We start from the raw sequence: 5,946 nt of genomic DNA, 5'->3' as shown, positions 1-5,946 counted from the left end.
TCTTGGATCTTATCTAAACTCTCTCCAACAATCTCACATTCAAAAATATCAAAACATGTTTCTCATCATCCACTATGTTTGAGTATCTAATCACACACAAATTACAAGTTTCATTCTATTATATTTAAGACTGATATTCTGATTTTTCAGATTTAAGTGATTTTTTAGGATTTTATTGACGTCATATTCTGAAAGAAATAAATTTTACAGTGCATATCATATTTTTATAAAAATTGTGGACGTATATATATATATATATGCTGATCTTGGATCTGATCTAAACTCTCTCCAACAATCTCACATTCAAAAATATCAAAACATGTTTCTCATCATCCACTATGTTTGAGTATCTAATCACACATAAATTACAAGTTTCATTCTATTATATTTAAGACTGATATTCTGATTTTTCAGATTTAAGTGATTTTTTAGGATTTTATTGACGTCATATTCTGAAAGAAATAAATTTTACAGTGCATATCATATTTTTATAAAAATTGTGGACGTATATATATATATATATGCTGATCTTGGATCTGATCTAAACTCTCTCCAACAATCTCACATTCAAAAATATCAAAACATGTTTCTCATCATCCACTATGTTTGAGTATCTAATCACACACAAATTACAAGTTTCATTCTATTATATTTAAGACTGATATTCTGATTTTTCAGATTTAAGTGATTTTTTAGGATTTTATTGACGTCATATTCTGAAAGAAATAAATTTTACAGTGCATATCATATTTTTATAAAAATTGTGGACGTATATATATATATATGCTGATCTTGGATCTGATCTAAACTCTCTCCAACAATCTCACATTCAAAAATATCAAAACATGTTTCTCATCATCCACTATGTTTGAGTATCTAATCACACATAAATTACAAGTTTCATTCTATTATATTTAAGACTGATATTCTGATTTTTCAGATTTAAGTGATTTTTTAGGATTTTATTGACGTCATATTCTGAAAGAAATAAATTTTACAGTGCATATCATATTTTTATAAAAATTGTGGACGTATATATATATATATGCTGATCTTGGATCTGATCTAAACTCTCTCCAACAATCTCACATTCAAAAATATCAAAACATGTTTCTCATCATCCACTATGTTTGAGTATCTAATCACACACAAATTACAAGTTTCATTCTATTATATTTAAGACTGATATTCTGATTTTTCAGATTTAAGTGATTTTTTAGGATTTTATTGACGTCATATTCTGAAAGAAATAAATTTTACAGTGCATATCATATTTTTATAAAAATTGTGGACGTATATATATATATATATGCTGATCTTGGATCTGATCTAAACTCCCTCCAACAATCTCACATTCAAAAATATCAAAACATGTTTCTCATCATCCACTATGTTTGAGTATCTAATCACACACAAATTACAAGTTTCATTCTATTATATTTAAGACTGATATTCTGATTTTTCGGATTTAAGTGATTTTTTAGGAATTTATTGACGTCATATTCTGAAATAAGTAAATTTTACAGTGCATATCATATTTTTATAAAAATTTTGGACGTATATTCAAAGAGATATGAATTTTCTAAGTTGAAATTTATATTTATTATATTGTTATGACTTAGAGTTTCTTTTAAAAAAATGTATTAAACTTTTCATGACAGCCACAGGTCGCCATTTGTTTTGTCAAATGACGACCAATCATGCCCTTCTGAAATGATTAGTTGCGCTAATTATTTCACAAAGGTGCAAATGCAAGCTCAAATGATTGAAATGCTTCAAGAATTCAAGAAAGAAATGGAGAAGATATTATAATAGGAAAACTCCAAGGCATACCTCAAACAAAAAGATAAAGTAGACCAGAATGGATTCCCTATCCATGAAACAAGTCCACTCCCAATTCAACCTCATATTAATCCTAGGAATTTACATTTTATTCCAAAGTCCTAGTTCATCTCCGCACAATCATGAAACCATGTGTGCAATTTGTAAATTAAGAAATGGGAACTTTTTTCTTGATATTTATGAAGTTCAAAGAGAATAATTAGAAGTACCTCAAGAAGACATAGATGATTCTGCCAAAATGGACCCTAATCCAAAAGAGTATTCTCCACAAATTCCTTTCCCTGATGCTTTGAAAAAATCTTAAGTTAAAACCCAATCCTCATGATGAAAGTCCGCTTGAGATTTTTAAACAACTATAAATATTCCATTGACTGAAGCAATACACCATATTCCTTCATATGCTAATTTTTTAAAAAATATTTTCACACCTAGTTGAAAACACAAAAGAATCATATTATCTTTTGTGTTTTCTGGAATATTACATCAAATTATTTTACATAATATTCCATAAATACATAGGGATCTAGGAGCCCCCATAATCAAATGTGAGATATGAGGAATGAATTTTTTTCTAAATCAACACTTGATTCAGGAGCTAGTGTCAATATTTTGCTGAAAACCGTGTCTGATAAATTTGAATTTGTGGAATTAGAACCTATTTTTAGAATTAAAATTAGCTGACAGCTCGATTAGGCAAACCTATGGATTATAGAAGATTTAGTTGTCAAAACAGAACAATGTTATTTCCCAGTTGGTTTCATTATTGCCGATATGAAGCAGACGGGCAATATTAGAAATGCCCCTATGATTTTAGGTAGAACCTTCTTGTCTAAATCTGGGGCAAAGACAGGTTGGGAAAAGGAGTAGTAGAACTCAAAGTTGGAAAAGAGAATGTGGAAATTAACATATCCAAGTTGATGAGACATCCATAAAAATATTTTGAAGATGTATGTTTTCTAGATGTCTATGAGCATACTGATTACATCTCTTTATGTCCATCATCTCAAGAACTCCTCAATTCTTCGATTGTTGATATGGATGTATGCTCTCTGGAAGTAAAAATTGATTTAAACCCGTTACCATCAACTTTAAAGTATGCATTTTTAGGAGTAAAGAATGACTTTCCAATTATTATCTTGTCATCTTTATCTTTGAATCAAGAAAAGGAATTAATCAAGGGCATTAGTGCATCCACATGCATTCATAGAATTTCCACTGATGAAAATGTTAGACCCAATAGAGAATGCCAAAGAAAATTAAATCCCATCTTGCAGGATGTATTTAGAAAATAAATATTAAAATGTTCAGAAGCTGGATTTATTTACTCCATTTCTGATAGTCATTGGGTAAGTCATGTGCTTGTAATCCCTTATAAAACAGGTTCACCATAACCCAAAATGATCAAGAAGAAGAAATTCAAACTAGACTACCATCTAGTTGGAGGATATGCCTCGATTATAGGAAGCTCAATGTTGTAACAAAAAAAGATCACTATCCCTGATCAGATTCTGGAGAAATCAACAGGACAAAATTATCTATTTTTTAGATGGATACTCAGGATAAAATAAGATATAAATTCACCTTGATGATCAAGGGAAGACTACTTTTACTTGCCCATTTGGAATTTTTGCATTTAGAAGAATGCCATTTGGACTATGTAATGCATAAGCGACATGTCAAAGAGGATTGACTGCCTTATTTTCAGATCTTGTTGGAGATTGTCTAGAAATTTTCATGGATGATTTTTCTGTCTTTGGTCAAAATTTTGACACATGCTTGACTAATTTACAAAAGGTTTTGGAGATATGCATGAAGAAACGGCTAGTACTTAATTGGGAAAAGATCCACTTCATGGTCCAAGAGGGAATAGTACTAAGATGTGTCACCAGCCATGAATTAGAGGTGGACAAGCCAAAGTGGAGATAACCCAGAACCTTCCACTCCCCACAAACACCGAGGAACTTAGAGGGTTAGTCGGCCATGTTGGATTCTACAGATGTTTCATTGAAGATTTTGCTAAATTATATAAACCGTTAACTAACTTATTGTATAAATGCAGGGAAGCACACCTTTTAGCAGATCAAGGAAGCTCTAGTGAAAGCACATGTTCTACAAACCCCAGAATGGAATCAACCTTTTTGAACTCGTGTGATATTGGAAGCTAGTCCTAGATGTAGGTTTAATCGTACTCGGTCTTTCATTTACATGCTGATGTAACACGACGATCGGAATCGATACGCCGTGTAGCGTTTAGAGATTAGATTCTAAATAAAATGAAATGATGTGAATTCAACACAGATGATTTTGAGAAATTTTAAACGTGAAATACTACACGTACCGTCAAAGGAAATTAACTAACATAGTGTTCGGTGGCTAACCTAAATTCTCAGTCAAATTCTCACTAGGCAACGGAGCATACGTAAATTAGCACTGAAAGATGTAATTAACACTATAAATTAATGGAGAGGAAAGGATGTGACCTGTGGGTCTTGGGCCAGAAAGGCCCAGCAGATAAATGCAATTCTCCCCGCAGACGAGAATCCAGGTGCCAAGAAATCCCGTGCACTCACTTGAAGAGGCAAGCAAGATAAGGAACATCCGTATCAACAATTCGGACAGCAACAGTATCCAGAAACTACAGAAGGCAGTTCTTTTCCAAGTCGTATTGTTGAGAGCAGGATGGACAGAACCACAGGGAAGTTCCTTTATCAACGTTTGGAGAAGTTAGATTTCCCCCAATTTTCAAGCATCGGATGACAGCGACTCTCTGTGGGCAAGCGATTTCCAAAACAAAATTTGTGTAGACTTGAGTGAAATGAACAATCGCTGAAGGGTCATTCTTCATGTAGGATCATCCACAGGCGATGAGTTCCTAGACGTTGTCGGGTGGAGAATAGATTCCCCTTGTGAATGGGAAAATGGCGGAAGCTGATAGTCAAGATTGATGATAAACTTCGGAGAGTAGATTTCCGTCGGCCGTGATGAATCCAGCGATGCACTGGAGTTGATAGAAATCCCAAGTCGTTGACAGGAGCACCGGTAGAAGATCTCGTCACATCTGCAAATTTACACGGATGAAATCGAAGAACAAGTCCACCGTTGATTCTCACCACCGGCGGAGAGAAGTCTGTGATTTCTCCGGGTCGAGGCGAGAGCTGATTCAACGGAGGAATATTACGCCCAATATGCAATCTTCTGATGAGGAAAATCAATTGAATTAGATCGATCGGGAGTTGGCTGATTCAATGTTTGGCGTCCAGGGTCCAGGCAAGAAGCTTGGACGACTTGGACATCAACTCACAACAAATCTCTCTTAGGGGAGAAAGAGATCGTCGGAATTTCCACAGTAACACAACAACATACAATGCCGTTTCCTGCTTCTATGAGCTCTACTTCTTCTTTCTGTAACAAAAGCAGGATGACCAAAGGAAAATAACTGCCCAAAATGGAAATCAGATCTGGACTCTTCAAATTCAACAATGACTTCTTGGCATCCACGTCCACTCCTCCCTCTTCTTTATGGGGGGGGGTGGAAGTTATGGAGGCTCAATTGGGCCTCTCTTTTAAGGAGAAGGCCTATTGGACCTTTCCCTTAAAAGGGATCTTTAAGGGGAGAAGAAGTCCAACATGGATTTCCTCCCCCTAAAGATGACACTTAAACATGATTAAAAATAAAACACGTACAAGGGGGGAGGCTGGTACTCCTGCAGGAGGGCCTCCCAACAATCCAAAGACGATGAAAGAAGAAAAGAATGTAAAGATACACGACGTGAAGCGGTAAGATGATGTCGCTTCTCAAGCTTGGTAGGGGAACTGTAGATTCTTCGTGTCTGCCCGGGCTTCATGATGTGGCTGGCGATGGATCGGGGCGTGATCGACTGGATGGTCCTCCATCACATGCATTTAAATTATGTATGGAAGTATGTAATAGAGCACAAATGCTTGTACGAAACTACTTTGGTCAATAACTTAGATACATAAACCAACAGTATGCTTTGATGTTATCATATAACCTTCCATGGCGTTTACTTAAATGTTTCTCTTTGTCCATCATCTTCCAAAGGTCGTTGTGAATGGGTACACCCCAAGTTATGTTAATATAAT

The 5,946-nt window shown here is 34.7% G+C and overlaps 1 long non-coding RNA gene across 1 annotated transcript; it reads right to left on the bottom strand.

The window, feature by feature from the left end:
* Positions 1 to 1,782: 1,782 nt before the first annotated feature.
* Positions 1,783 to 5,346, bottom strand: LOC144715825 (uncharacterized). Its single transcript, XR_013584742.1, has 2 exons — positions 4,323 to 5,346; positions 1,783 to 2,123 (listed from the first exon to the last, which is right to left on the bottom strand). It is a non-coding gene; the product is annotated as an uncharacterized LOC144715825 (long non-coding RNA).
* Positions 5,347 to 5,946: the final 600 nt, after the last annotated feature.

This window comes from Wolffia australiana, chromosome 19, assembly GCF_029677425.1.
Source record: "Wolffia australiana isolate 7733 chromosome 19, ASM2967742v1".
NCBI lineage: Eukaryota > Viridiplantae > Streptophyta > Magnoliopsida > Alismatales > Araceae > Wolffia > Wolffia australiana.
Note: the sequence above shows the minus strand (reverse complement) of the source record. Positions and strands in the feature narration are given on the sequence as shown.